Raw genomic sequence first — 15,911 nt, 5'->3', positions numbered from 1 at the left:
TTCCAGCAGAACCTCCACTTTGCTCAAGAATCCACTCTTCTGTGTATACCCATATGTTCTGGGGAAGCGAGTCTCAGGCCCCAGTCACAGCCCACGGCTGTCAGGAAGGTTCTCTTCTTGCCAGTTGATAGGGTTGAGCCTGAACATGTGACCCAGTTCTGTCCCTGGAGACATAAAGAGAAGCCGGGTGGAGGCTTCCAGAAAGGTTTGCCATCCTGGTGAAAAAGAGTTGGATGAGAAGTTCTGCCCACTGTGGGCCGAGCTCCAGCTGTCTTGCAGCCATGAAGGGAGCTAGCCCAAGCATCATCGCCACACGGAGGGGGGCAGAAAGACAGCTGGGGCGGGGGCCTTGCTGCATTGCTGAGCCATCCTTTGTTGGGATTTCTTGTTATGTGACGATAGTGAGGCTTTGTCGGCTTGGGATTTTCTCTTATTTTCAGACAAAGGCATCTGGCTAACTCTTCACCATCAGCTCTCAGTTTAGATTTCCCTGATCTCTGACAGCATCTCCTGCCATGCCTTTACCACACCATGTAGTAATAGATTATTTGCTTCTCAGCACCACAATTGACTGTAAACTGTGTATGAGAGCAGTAACTTCACCTTGATCACTGTTACGAGATGTGCCTAGGAACTAGCATAGCACCTGGGGACTGATAAGTTTTGAACACCTATATTTATTCCTGGTATCCTGAAAGCAGATGCAAAGTTTCTGGGGCAGGGACAAATTATGATTATTACAGCAATAACCTAGTACAAGAGACTTGAGTTTATAACCCCTGGAAGATTTCCACAGTCCTGGTTTCATCGTCCTTCTGAAATGTAAACACATAGCTCAGGGGAGGTAAGTCCCTCACTATCTGTTCAGTCAGCTTTTATGTTTTAAGGTTGTCCTTTAACACAAGTCCTGGTAAAATTTTCCTAACTCTAAATGTGCAGAAGTATAAAGACACTCACTTCCTCACAGTGACATAGTAGGTGCTCAATAAACTATTTGTTAAATTTTTAACAAATTTAAAGAATAAATCTAATTTCAATCTAATTTAGTGATGTCAACTGGGTCAGGGATTGTGGGAGTTTGTGGGGGGATGGGGGAAAGCGTATGAGAATCATCTGGGGGACGTTTTAAATCAACAGTATACTTCTCACCTGCCAATTCCGACGTCTCCTATTACTGTCATATTCCTCAGGGTTTTTAGGTTTGTTTTTGTGGCCCAAAGGATGAGAACCTGGATACAGCCCACACTATGTTTGAGCCTTTCTTATGAAAGTTAGGAATGGAACCATTTGTCTTGACACCTTGACACCCAAGTCTGCTCTCTCAATGCTTACGTTCATTGCGCCAGAGTCTTCTGTTTTGTGTTTCCTTGTATGGATTTGGTAGAATTTATTAAAGGATGTTTCATTTTTTAATTAATAGCTTGCCTTTTTCTCACAGAGGGTTTGAGGCAACTTTACAGCACAAATGCATAAAATGAAGTAGCATATAAACAGAAAATCAGAACTGAGAAAAAAGGTTGCAAATGTGTTGATTTTAATTCAGATTTGCTTCATGTTTTTGTTTATGTCATGCAAAATGACAAATAGCATCAATTATGTTAATAGTTTTTAACATTTTTATTTAAGCCACATCCCTGTGTTGTAATCTGTGAGACCTCTTCTGAAAAGAGTGACCACAGATACACATACACACACTCAATTTTGCTGTAATTGTTGTCCCTGGCTCATCCCTCCTTCAGTGGGGGTACATGGAAACTTCTTGTTAGAGAAGGTGAAACATACTCATTTCTTAGGAGGGGAAAAATATTCTTCGTATTCAGTTCTAAAAAATTTATTTCTTTAATATACATACAGAAAAATAGACTAAGCTATCAAATACCATCAGTTTTGTAATATTTGCTTTAGATTTTAAAAAATAATACAGACGAAATAGAGACCTCTTATTTAGCTCTTTTTCATTCTATTCTGCTCTTTTCCTCTACAGTAGAAACCACTATTCTGAGTTTAGTGTTTAACATTTCCAAATATATTTTATGCTTTTACTACCTTTGTTTACATCTGCATCTATCTATCTAGCTAGCTAGCTAGCTAGCTATACTTTTTTTTTTTTTTTTTTTTTTTGAGGTAGGGTGTTACTCTGTCACCCAGGCTGAAGTGCAGTGGCATGATCTCGGCTCACTGCAGTCACCACCTCCCAGGTGCAAGCGATTCTCCTGCCTCGGCCTCCTGAGTAGTTGGGATTACAGGCATGTGCCACCACACCCAGCTAATTTTTGTATTTTTAGTGGAGACGGGGTTTCTCCATGTTGGCCAGACTGGTCTCAAACTCCTGATCTCAAGAGATCCTCCCGCATCAGCCTCCTAAGTGCTGGGATTACAGGCGTGAGCCACAGCACGTGCCCTGCATCATTATGTATGTAAGACATTATTTTATATGATTTGAAACTGTATAAACCATGTTTCATTATAGGCCTCTGCAGCTAGTCTTTTCACCTAACATTTGTTTTTTAAAAAAATTGTGGTGGAAAAAAAAAAACCACATAACATGAGAGTTACCCTCTTAACAAATTACTGTGTACGGTACAGTATTAACTAAGTATAATGTGGTACAGAAGATCTCTGGAACTTTTCATTTTGCATGACAGAGACTGTTCCCATTGAATAGCAACTGCCCATTTTTCCCTCCTTCCAGTCTGACAACAGATTCTACTTTCTGTTTCTGTAAGTTTGATTACTTTAGACACTTCATCTATGTGGTTTCATGCAGTATTTGTCCTTCTTCACTTAGCATAATGTCCATCACTTAGCAACAAGATTCATCCATGTTGTAACTTATGACGAGATTTCTGTTTTAAGGCTAATATTCCACTGTCTATATACACCATATTTGCTTTGTTTTTTCATTTAACATGGATGGTTAGGTTGTTACTACCTTTTGGTTATTGTGATGAATGCTGCAGTGAACAGGGGAGTGGTGCAAGCATTTCTACACAATTCTGATTTCAGGTTTTTTGGATAAATATCCAGAAGTGGGATTTCTGGTTTATATTATAGTTCTATTTGTAATTTTTGGGGGAATCTCCATTGTTTTCTGTAGAAGCTGCACCATTTTACAGTCCCACCAACAATGCGCAAGGGTTCCAGTTGCTTCAGATCCTCGCCAACACTTATTTTCTGGGGTTTTTGTTTTTGTTTTATATAATGCCCATCCTAACATGTATGAGGTAACATCTTACTGTGGTTTTCATTGGCATTTGGTGATTGGTGATGTTGAACATCTTTTCATGTACCTGTTGGTCATTTGTATGTCTTTTTTGGAGAAATACCTATTCGAGTCTTTGGTCTGTTTTTTTCAGTGGGTTATTTGGTTTTTTTTTTTCCCCACTGTGTTGTAGCAATTCCTTATATATTTTGGATATTAGCCCCTTATCAGATACATGGTTTGCAGATATTTTCTCCCCCTTCCATAGGATGCCTTTTTACTCTGTTGATTCTTTACTTATCTTTAATACTTGTAGCTGTCCTTATTTCTTTCATAAATATATATGTAATACTCATATATACAATATTTCATTATGAGACTGTATTGTATGCATATTCTCCTGATTCACATTTGAATTGTTTCCAGTTTTTTGCGATTACCTGTATTCTGATATGTACTTCCTTTTGTTCCTGTGCCAGTTTCTCTAGTGTACATTTTCAGGAGTGGAATTACTTGGCTGTAGGTATGCACATCTTCATCTTTATTAGGTATTACCAAATTGCTCTCCAGAGTGGTTGACTGAGTTTAACTTTGTTTCATTAGTGTATGGTACTTTGCCAGTCTGATGTGAAATGCTGTTTCATCATAGTGTTAAACTGTGTCATACTGAACTTGAACATCTTATGTTTATTTTTACCCAGATTTCCTTTTTTGTTAACTATTCACAATTTTTTGTGATTTTTTTTTCAATACAGTTGTTTGTGTTTATTTGCTGACTTTTAGGACTTAATGTATCCTGAAGATTAATAATTTTTTGTTATGTATTTTATTAATATCTTGTAGTCTGTGGGTCGGTTTTTCATTTTGTTTGAAGAATCTTTAGAATTAAAAAAATTTCAACATAGTAACACATTTATCAGTCTTTTACTTTATAATTTCTACTTTTGTGTGTGATTTTAAAAATCATTACCTGAAGAGCATTTTTTTCTAAAAATTGTCAAAATTTTATTTTTACATTTAAGTCTATAGCTTGAAAATGTGTCTCTATGATGTGAGATAATGATTTTATTTTCTTACAGTTAACCTATGTCTCAGGATAACTGTTGTTCAATAGTCTGTCCTTTCCCTAGTGATTTGCAGTGCCACTGCCATCATATATCAAATTTCTGAACATATATGTGTCTTTTTCTGGGTGCTCTATTGTTTTTCGTTTATCTTTACTGTTTTACTTATCATGGTTTCATATAACTTAAAGTTTTAGAGAGCAGGCTGCCTGTTTTCTTCAAATTTGTCAAGATTGTTCTTGGCCCTTTTTTCTTGTGAATTTTAGGATCAGCTTACCATGGTCCGTGAAAGACCCTGTAGGGATTTTGATTGTAATCATATTGTATTTCAGTTCAGTTTAGGGATATTTATTAAGTCTTCCATCCACAAATATAGTGTATTTCTCAACTTACTTGGTTTTATAATGTTCTCTATAAAGCTCTTGGAGATTTTTTTGTTAGACTAATTATTAGAAAGTATATAGCTTTAGTTGCTGCTTTAAATTGTAGGTACCTTTTCTTATTAAAATTACAATATGAGGTTTTGGCTTATAGGAATTATATTAATTTTGTATATTGATCTTGTATTTAACAACATTGATGAACTTATTTTTTATTTTAATGGTTTTCATAATTCTCTATATAGATAATGATTACTTGCAGATGAAGACAATTTTGTTACTTCACTTAAATGTTTATATTTCCTTTCTGTCTTTTTTTATTAACATTGACTAAGTCCTCTGTTATTAAGTAAAAGTGATGATTGTAGTCATCCTTCTTGCATTTCCTAGCTTTTGAAGGAAATACTCCCATTATTTAACCATTAAGTGTGATTTTGTTGTAGGGTTTTGTTTTTGTTTTTAAGTTAAGCAAGTTCTTTTCCTGATATGTGGGATTCTTTTTTTTTTTTTAAATCATGAAGGCTGCTAAAGAATTAACACAACCATTTTTTCATTTTTTAAGGACAAATCTGACCTTAGATTAACTCTCTCCTCAGTTCTCCTGAACCCCTGGTAAAAGGAGAATGTTCACCATGTTACCGGGCAACATTGTTGTGGTGAAAGTGACCTCTGTTTGGTAAATGTATCTGGACTGGGAGGAACTGTTAAGTGAACTCTAAATTCCTGATTAGAAGCTGTAGCTTCCTCAGAAGTACTGACTTTTCAGAAGTGGGTATGTCCTTTGTGGGAACCCTGGATGCTGTGACTAGCACCGTCGTATGAGATTTGGTTTCTGCTTGGGGCACAAGGTTTCTAAGCCAGCATGTCTGTGCACCACCTTTGTGATTTTATTTTATTTTATTTTTTTTGAGATAGAGTCTCTCTCTTGTCGCCCAGGCTGGAGTACAATGGTGCAGTCTTGGCTCACTGCAACCCCCACCTCCAGGTTCAAGCGATTCTCTTCCCTCAGCCTCCCGAGTAGCTGGGACTACAGATGTCCGCCATCACACCCAGCTATTTTTGCATTCTTAGTAGAGACGGGGTTGCACCATGTTAGCTAGGCTGATCTCAAACTCCTGACCTCAAGTGATCCACTCACCTTGGCCTCCCAAAGTGCTGAGATTCAGGCGTGAGCCACTGTGCCGGGCCCACCTTTGTGATTTTCATTTCCTTGCCTCTGAGCTGTCACCTGGATGCCAGAGAGAATAGCTCCTGGATGCCATGTGGGCTCCTGTGGGGACTCGTTCCATGAAGAGAAGCACCTGAAACTGCCCTGTTGGCATGCTGTGTTTTCTTCTGTGCTTCCCGAGTAGTTGGCTGCGGGGTGTGGCCTTGGTCATTGGGTAGCTCAGAATGTGTAATTAAAAGTTCCACGTGGGCACTGCAGTGCATCCAAACAAAATACAGAAATAAAAGTGTTTCCTGGGGCTGATCTAACTTTATAACTCTCACTTAACATCCTCAATTTCTAATATTTATCTATTGGAATGCTCCTGTTTTCATTGACTATAAAGATTTCAGATTGAACTTACAAGTATATACACTATACTATCTTTTTTAATGTGTTAGATTCTGTATATGTTTGCCAACTCCAAAATGGTTCTGCTGCTAAAAAAAAGTTTGATAACTAATATTTTAGACCTGTACTCTCCAGTGGGTTGTAAGTGTTGCTGTAATATGGCTATTAAGATGAAATATAATTACAATTCAGTTTTTTAGTCATACCAGCTATAATTCAACTGCTCACTCACCGTATGTGGCTAATGGCTACTATATTGGATGTTGTAGATACGGAGCATCTTCATCATTACAGAAAGTTCTGTTGAACAGACTTTCTAGGCTTTATTTTTAAAATGTATCCACATTATCAGAGAGCGTTATGTTTTTACTATATATGCTCTATGCAGTAAGAATCAGCATATCTTTAAGGGACAGTATTGAAGACCCCAGTGTATTATGTACAGAATGATCCACTAGAGAAATATTTCTTAGATTTGAGTACCAGGATAAGTTAAGTTTCTCCTGAAATTTACCCTCTGATCATGTCTGGTTTGTAACTGATCATTTTGCCCTTTCTGCTTTGTCTACTAGAGAGTGTAGGGCCAACTTTATGGCTCACTTTAAGTAACCATTTGGCCCGCATATTTGTATGCTTTGTATAATTTTTGAAGGCTCCAGTTTTATCTTGCTAGTCTGCTTATTTTCTTGTCTGGATTTTTGTATTAATAAATATAACTTTATAATTTTTGCATTTTAAGGGGGGGTATAAATACAGTATAATGAGTGAATACCTTTAAGATTTTGATTGATAGTTATTATTAGGAGCCATTTATTACTGAACCTCAGAGGTGAGAAGGGGTGAGGGAGCTAAAAGCAGTCAGTCCTTAGCTGATCATTATAATGTATACATATGTAATCTGGACTGCTCACCAAATGAAATGACTTAGAATGTACACCTGTCATACAACCAGTTTAGCCTGCTTTTCTAAAATATTTTTCATTTTCAAAATAATGTTTAAAGAAGACTTACTGAAGTTGATTGTAAAAAATTTCAAACTTTTAAGTGTTGCTAGGGAAATGTAACCAAAACCATATCTGATTATTTTACTCAAACTAGTAAACAGGGTTTAAACAAAGAGGGCGGAGGCTGGGTGAGGTGGCTCATGTCTGTAATCCCAGCACTTTGGGAGGCCGAGGCGGGTGGATCACCTGAGGTCAGGGGTTCTAGACCAGCCTGACCAACATGGAAAAACCCTGTCTCCACTAAAAATACAAAAAATTAACCAAGCATGGTGTCACATGCCTGTAATCCCAGCTACTCGGTTGTGGTGAGCCGAGATCGCGCCATTGCACTCTAGCCTGGGCAACAAGAGTGAAATTCCGTCTCAAAAAAAAAAAGAGGGTGGAGGACTCTTTTTAACTTTGCTTATGAAGAGAGTTTTTTTTTTGTTTTTTTTTTTTATGACAGTCTGATTCTGGGTGTTCATGCCTTCTCATTGGAAAACCACCACTGTGCTTTTTTCTCTTTTTCCATTTTTTTCTTTCATTGTTAGAGATGGATCTCTCTCTAACTGTAACTGTGGGAGGGTAGTGATGTAATCACAGCTCACAGTAACCTCTGGCTTCAGCCTCCCAGTTAGCTAGGACTATAGACACACATTACCACAGCTGGCAATTTTTTTTTTTTTTTTTGGTAGAAACAGGGTCTCACTCTGTTGCCTAGGCTGATCTCGAACTCCTGGGCTTGAGCAGTCCTCCTGCCTCAGCCTCTCAAAGTGCTGGGATTACAGGCACTGAGCTACTGTACCCAGCCTTTTTTCTATTTTATTCTTGTCTTGTATATTTTACATTTTATAGCTTTTCATGTTTCTGAAACCACTTACCACATTTAGGCCAAAAGGCAAAATAATAAAAAATAAGACTAACCTCACCTAAAAAAAGTTTAAGGATTAAGTATTTCCATATACCAGTGATGAACAGATTTGAACAATATATTTGATTTTATGCTCTCTAGTTGCTAAAGTGAGGAAAAGAAACAGAATTATATTGTTTTCATGTGCTGACAGCCGGAAGCATGTAAACATCTGCAGAAACCAAACGTTTCCTGGAACTAAGCTTGAGCAGAAATCTATCACGTGGACCTTTGTTTAAAGAACCTTGTGAAAAACCACAGTTATGTAAAAGACCCAGGAGCGCAGTTCGTGTGGATTAGATTCTCTAGGAGGCAGAGAGTCTAAGGAGATCAAAGAAAACAACGACTTGGGAAGTACATGTGCTGAGCCCTGGAGCCAGACTAGCAAAAGGGAGTTTTGGAGGCACTGAATCCAGGGCCTGTGCTTTTTGGGGGCTGTAGTAAAAGAAAGGAGAATAGGCCTGGTGCAGTGGCTCATACCTGTAGTCCTATTACTTTGGGAGGCTGAGGCTGGAGGATGGTTTGAGGCCAGAATTCAAGACCAGCCTGGGCAACAAAGTGAGACCCCTTCTCGACAAAAAAAAAAAAACAACAAAACCTGGGTATGTTGGTGTGTGCCTGTAGTCCTAGCTACTCAGGAGGCTGAGGCAGTAGGGTCATTTAAGTCCAGGAGTTGAAGGCTGCAGTGAGCTATGCGGGTACCACTGCACCACAGTTGGGTGACAGAGCAAGACCCTGACTAAACAAAACAAAGGAGGCGGGGAGTTTAGAAAATACCACGATTGTTAAGAGGACCATCCGATTTCATTTTCTCTAAAATATTAGATATTGTCAGTGTGGTTTTTGTATAGGTGCTGATTCTGTTCTGTTCATCTTCAAGTAACAAATAAATGCCTGCAGTGGAGATATCTTATTTTGATGATTAATGGGATGCTTTTAAGCTTTGAAGAAAGCAAACAACATTTTCCGTGGATCTTTAAGAGCTGGGCTATTATTTTTGCCCACACAGAACTCTAATTCATTTCAGAGTCAAGGGCAACAATAGAATATTATTCAGTGACCTTGCATTTGTTAATACAGGTTTTCATAATAGAAAGCAATTTAAATCTTCAGAACTAATGTAACGTGGAAGAAACAACTCTTTCCTGAAATATATGAGGGACAAGTGTAACAAACAATTCATCTTTACTCTGACAGTCTCAACTGAAAGACTTCAATGTGGTCATAGTAGTGCATTTTCGACTCCCAGCAAGCAAGTAAGGCAAGGGACCATCAGCTCCCAGGCTACTGTAGTCATCCATGGAGACGAGGGAGGCTCGCATGGCAGTGGTCGGAGCAGGAAGAAGTACTTGGAATTCAGATGTAGTTTTAAGATGGAGCCAGCAGGGTTTGCTCATGAACTGGGTAGAGGGTGTGAGGGAAAGAGAAAAGGCCAAGATGACTTGGAGGATGGAGTTATCCTTGCCTGAGATGAGCAAGCCTGTAGGAGCTTCAGGCGTGGGGCCCTAGGGGAGCATCAGGAATTTGGCGTGGCATGATATTAAGAGGGGAATGTCTATTAGACATCCAGGTGGAGATGTCAAGGAGAAGCCTGAAAAATGAGCCTTGAGTTCAGGGAAGAGGTTCACGCTCTTATTTAAGGTGATGAGACCCACTGAGATGACCAGGAGGGGAGGGAGTGTAGATAGGAAAGTTCGAGAACTGAGAGTCCCGGGTCCCTCCGGCATTGAGAGACTGGATGATGAGAAGTGGTTTAAAGAATGGCCAGTGAAGGAGGAAGAGAGTCAGTAGGTTGTGGTGTCCTGGCAACCAAGCAAAGAAAGTGTTTAAAGAAAGAGGAGAGTGATCAGCTCTGTCTGTGCCACTGGCAGGTCCAGTAAGAGGAAGACTGAACAGTGAACGTTAGATTGAGTGAAAATGGTTTCTGCTGCTTTTTTGCCCAAGTAGTCTTGAATGAATTCAGTTAACCTCTCTCTGGGGATAACAATGGTACCTACCTCATCAGGTGGTGGTGATGAACTGTTTGTTTATTTAAAAAAATTTTTGCTGAGACAGGGTCTAGCTCTGTTGCCAAGCTGGAGGGCATTGGCATGATCACAGCTCACTGCAACCTTGACCTCTTGGACTCAAGCAGTTCTCCCGTCTCAGCCTCCCAAGTAGCTAGGACCATAGGCATTGCCACCACCACACCCAGCTACTTTTTTTATTTTTTTGTAGAGAAGGAGTCTTGCTGTGTTGCCCAGGTTGGTATCAAACTCTTGGACTCAAGCAATCCTCCTGCCTTGACCTCTCAAAGTGCTTGCATAACAGGCGTGAGCCACCATGTCCAGCCTATGAACTGTTTAAGTGGATGACCAGCCTAAGCAAGAAAGACCCCATTCCAAAAAATAAAATAAGCTGGATGTGGTGCCATGTGCCTGTGGCCTCGGCAACTCAGGAGGCTGAGGTGGGAGGATCACTTGTTCCAGGAGTTTGAGACTGCAGTGAGTTATGATTGCCCCACTGCACTCCAGCCTGGATGACAGTGAGACCCTGTCTAAAAAGAAAGAAATAATGCTCGCTTTGGCAGCACATATGCTAAAATGGAAGTGATACAGGGAGGAGTGGTGTGGCCCCTGGACAAGGATGGCATGCATATTTGCGAAGCATTCCATCTTTTAAAAATTCAATTTAAAAAATTTTTAAAAAGAAAAAGTAAATGGATGAGATAATTCCTTTAAAGCACCTCTCCCTGTACCTGGCTTTTGGGTATTTCAGTCAAAGACATTGCTGGCTTTAACAATAGCAGTTTTAGGGGAGCAGTGGGGACAAAGCCTGATGGGAATAGGAAGAAAGAATTGGAGACAGCAGATGGAGTCAGCTCTTTTGAGTATTCTTATAAAATTGGATTAGAGAAATGGGGAGTTAATTCGTGAGACTGTGGGGTGAAGAGGAAAGGCCAGTAGGCAGGAAGGCCTCCCTCCCTCCCTCCTTTCCTCCTTTCCTAAAACCACAGACCTTCTACAGTGGTGGGAATCATCCTGTGTAGAGGGAAAAGCTGATGATGTAGTTGGATTTAGGATCATAGATAACAATGGACCGAAATAACTAGGTTGTCCTTGCCACCTGCCCCCGCCTCTCAGTCTTTTATTCATTCACTTAACAAATACTTATTGTAAGTTCACAAGGTGCCAAGGACTGAGCTTAGGTGCTGGGAACAGTGGTGGTTAAAGGACTAATCAAACGGGCACGAGCTCTACACCCTCATGAAGTTGTCACAGTCTGGTGGAGATAGGCTTTCTAAAAACACACAAATACAGGTTTGGACGAGCGCTTTGCAGGAAGAGTACAGAGTGCTTTTGAGAGGAAGAGAGGGAGAGTAGCATGGTGTGACCTAGATAGGGAGGCATACAAAGGTCTCTCAGATGTGAAAGATGACCATGGCTGTAAAGAGCATCCCAGCAAAGGGAACAGACCTTGCAAAGGCCCTGGGGCAGGCGAGAGAGACGCTGGTGCTTTTGGGGATTTGAGAGAAGACCAGAGTGGCCTGAGAGGTGGGAAGGGAGCAGGTCATGCAGGGCTTTGGAAGCCTCCATATTATAGCTTATGGGATATCATGTCTAAGAGCAATGGGAAACATTGAAAACTGTTTTAGTTGGGGAGTGACATGGTGAGATTTGCATTGGAGAAAAACATACGACCCATAATGAAGTATGTCATGGTGAATGGATCGGAGGGGCAAAAGTGGGGGAAAACCCCACCAATTTAGGCAAAAAGATAATACCTGTGAAAATACTTAGTCTAAGATATGTATAATTTTGGTATAGAAACAGAAGTGAGGATATCCTCTCTTTAGCAGAATTTGCTTTGCACTTAACCAGGTTTCTTACTTCCATAAGCAGACATTAATCCCCAATGATAGAAAAGAGTTAATGAACGCATTCTCCATTTTCTTGTTAAAAATAATGTCAGTCGAGAAGAATCAGCCGAAACTTTGAAAAAGATTGTGGCAACCTTGTGAAAAGTAAAAATAATGAGACCTTATTAAATTTTTTTTCTAGAAAAAAATACCAATGAATCAGTATTAGGAGACAGAATCTGTTAAGAAAACTCATTATGGCCAGGTGCAGTGGCTCACGTCTGTAATCCCAGCACTTTGGGAGGCTGAGGCTGGCAGATCGCTTGAGCTCAGGAATTTGAGACCAGCCTGGGCAACATGGTTGAAACCCCTGTCTCTACCAAAAATACAAAAAATTAGCCAGGTGTGGTGGTGTGCACCTGTGGTCCCAGCTACCCAAGGGGCTAAGGTGGGAGGATCACTTGAGCCTGGGAGGCAGAGGCTGCAGTGAACTGAGATCTCATCACTGCACTCCAGCCTGTGTGACAGAGCCAGACCCTCTCTCAAAAATAATAAAGGCCAGGTGCGGTGGCTCACGCCTGTAATCCCAGCACTTTGGGAGGCCAAGGCGGGTGGATCACTTGAGGTCAGGAGTTTAAGACCAGCCTGGCCAACATGGCAAAACCCTGTCTCTACTAAAAAGATAAAAATTAGCCTGGTGCGGTAGTGGGAGCCTGTAATCCCAGCTACTTGGGAGACTGAGGCAGGAGAATCACTTGAACCTGGAAGGCGGAGATTGCAGTGAGCAGAGACTATGCTGTTGCACTCCAGCCTGGGCGACAGTGCGAGACTCTGTCTCAAAAAGAAAAAAAAAGGGAGCAAGTTCTAGTACTGGGTGGATATTTTATTGCACCAAGTTAGGCTTCTCCCCAGAGATTTCTTAAAACAGAAAGGCAGTTGTAATACCAAGTATTGCTGTATCAGGCCACCTGCTACTCCAAGGCCATGAATTAACTTGTTCTAAGCCCTCAAGGAAAGAAAAGAGGAAACAGAGGTTTATTCCCTATCAAGACAGTCCACTCGAGAAAGTTCTGTCTTGGTTGTAACTTCAGGTTTCTTTCTTACACAGGCATTTTATTAATGCTTTTACGAGTTGGAAGAGTTGGGATAATTTACCATCTGGAGTTTCTCTGCCTTGCTGATCTGAGCTCAGACCTGCTAATTTACCAGAGATGACTGATAACACCCTGTAACAGCTGAGTAAGTAGATTCTTCTGTTTGTTTTACTGCTTTTTAAAAAGGTTTAAAGTTTTAAAATACTATAAACTTTAATTGGGTTCTTTAAATTTTGTTGTTGAATAATGCAATTATTATGATGATTTTAATAAGTGAATATTTGGTAAATAATGGGATTCTGGAAGAAATTAATCCCCGATGATAGAAAAGAGTTAATGAACACATTCTCCATACGTAACACTTTAGCATTCAAGAAACATAAGATTTAAATACATATATTAAAAATTTAGGCCAGGCGCAGTGGCTCATGCCTGTAATCCCATCACTTTGGGAGGCTGAGGCGGGTGGATCACCTGAGGCCAGGAGTTTGAGACCAGCCTGGCCAACATGGTGAAATCCCATCTTGACTAAAAATGCAAAAATTAGCCAGTCGTGGTGGCGGATGCCCATAATCCCAGCTACTCTAGAGGCTGAGGCAGGAGAATCGCTTGAACCCGGGAGGCAGAGGTTGCAGTGAGCTGAGACTGTGCCACTGCACTCCAGCCTGGGTGACAGAGAGGCTCTGTCAAAAATAAAAATAAAAATAAAAATAAATTAAAAGCATTCTCCTTAGTGCTTTATTTCACTTTTACATTATAAAATATTTAAAAAATTGGTAAAACAACTGTTAATACATTTTAAAAATGCAACTGTATATAAAAATTATCTTTGAATGCAGGATGCATTTTGGTTAATTTGAAAAAATACTGGTTTAGTGGAAACATAATTTCAATAGTTGTTTCTATTTGAAAATAATGATTTTTCTGATACTAATGTAGATAAGATCACAGAATCTCTCTGGATTTAGCTTTGTTTCTCAAACAGACTAGGGAAGAATGGCTTTCATTCTTTCTAATCAAAACACCTGAATGAAGTTTAAAGTGTTTTAAGTGTTGAGTCAGTTACCTTGAAAACAAACGGTTTCTCAGAACAAGAGCTATTATTCCTCGTACTATATCCTTTGAAACTGTTTTGACAAAACTAGTAAACCGTGAAGTTGTACCAGGGCCTTGTTTGATAATCTTAAAATAAAAACAATGAATAAATCTGCAAGATATTCCCCACTGCAGTGGGATTATTTAATTTTGGTCCAAATCTGTGTTGTCCAATATGGTAGCAACTGGCCGCATGCCACATGTAGCTATCAGATGTTTGAAATATGAGTAGTACTAATGGAAATGTGCTCTGCAGAAATTACTGTATTTCAAAAAAAATATAAAAAAAGGTTAAAATATTAGGTTTTATATTGAAATGATAATATTTTGGATATATTGAATTAAAACATTAAAATTAATATCACTTGTTTTTGTTTACTTTTTTATGTGACTGTTAGAAAATTTAAAATTACTTGTAGCTTGCATTATATTTCTTTTGGATAGAATTGATCTATGTCATCACATACAATCAACATTCTTAGTCATCCAGTACCTAGCATTCTGTAGCTCTTGAACTTTCTGGGCCCCATATGGATCAATTCATATACATTTGTATTGTTTTAAGAATGTGGTTCTTTGATTCATCAAATATTTATTGACTACCTACCATGTGTCAGACAGTATTGTAGGTATTGGTGATACAGTAGTGAACAAAATGAACTAAACTCTCTGCCTTCATGGAGGTAACATTCTAGCAGGAAGACACAGACTAAGAACAAATAAAAAAGTACAATATGTAGTATATAAGAAGGCAATGAGTGCTTTGGAGAAATGTAAGGCAGGCAAGGGTAAGGGCTGAAGAGTTCACTGGTAAAGAAGGTGTTCAGGGAAGGCCTCAGTGAGAAGATGTGAAGAAGTTGATGGAAAGAGCCTGTGGGTGTTTGGGGGAAGAGTATTGTAGGCAGAGAGGATAGCAAATGCAAAGACCTTGAGGCAGAAACGTGCCTGGCTTGTTTGAAAGTAGAAGGAGGCTAGTGAATGGAGTGGAGTGAGTGAAGGGGCTGTAATCCCAGCACTTTGGGAGGCTGAGTCTAGGTGGATCACGAGGTCAGGATATTGAGACCATTCTGGCCAACGTGATGAAACCCCGTATCTACTAAAATACAAAAAATTAGCCGGCCGTGGTGGTGGGTGCCTGTAGTCCCAGCTACTCAGGAGGCTGAGGCAGGGGAATCGCTTGAACCCGGGAGGCAGAGGTTGCTGTGAGCCGAGATAGTGTCACTGCACTCCAGCCTGGCGACAGGGTAAGACTCTGTCTCAAAAAAAAAGATGAGAGGATATGGATGGTCACATCATGTTGTCAGAGGCATTTAAACCAGAGCAACCCCATCTTTAGTAGGGGCTGGGTAAAATAAGGCTGAGACCTCCTGGGCTGCATTCCCAAACACTTAGGCATTCTAAGTCACAGGATGAGATAGGACGTCAGCACAAGATACAAGTCATAAAGACCTTGCTAATAAAAAAGGTTGCAGTAAAGAAGCCGGCCAAAACCCACCAAAACTAAGATGGCGACGACAGTGGGTGACGAGAGTGACTTCCCGTCGTCCTCATTCATTGCTACACTCCCACCAGCACCATGACAGTTTACAAATGCCAGGACAGTGACAGGTTGGTACCCCATAAAAAGGGGAGGCATAAATAATCCACCCCTTGTTTATTTAGCATATAATCAAGAAATAACCATAAAAATGGGCAACCAGACACCCTCAGGGCTGCTCTGTCTATAGGGTAGCCATTCTTTTATTTCACTTTCCCGATGAACTTACTTTCACTTTATGGACTTGCCT

The 15,911-nt window shown here is 40.0% G+C and overlaps 1 long non-coding RNA gene and 1 other non-coding gene across 2 annotated transcripts in view; both read left to right on the top strand.

Annotated features, from left to right (window-relative positions):
- LOC112620712 overlaps positions 1 to 15,911 on the top strand; it is a 163,897-nt gene that overhangs the window by 41,546 nt on the left and 106,440 nt on the right. Inside the window, exon 3 of the long non-coding RNA XR_003118577.1 lies at positions 13,044 to 13,174. This is a non-coding gene — a long non-coding RNA (uncharacterized LOC112620712). The remainder of the gene's footprint in view (positions 1 to 13,043; positions 13,175 to 15,911) is intronic.
- Positions 10,651 to 10,757, top strand: LOC112621893. The gene has a single exon (XR_003118826.1). It is a non-coding gene; the product is annotated as a U6 spliceosomal RNA (small nuclear RNA).

Source organism: Theropithecus gelada, chromosome 3, assembly GCF_003255815.1.
Source record: "Theropithecus gelada isolate Dixy chromosome 3, Tgel_1.0, whole genome shotgun sequence".
NCBI lineage: Eukaryota > Metazoa > Chordata > Mammalia > Primates > Cercopithecidae > Theropithecus > Theropithecus gelada.
Note: the sequence above shows the minus strand (reverse complement) of the source record. Positions and strands in the feature narration are given on the sequence as shown.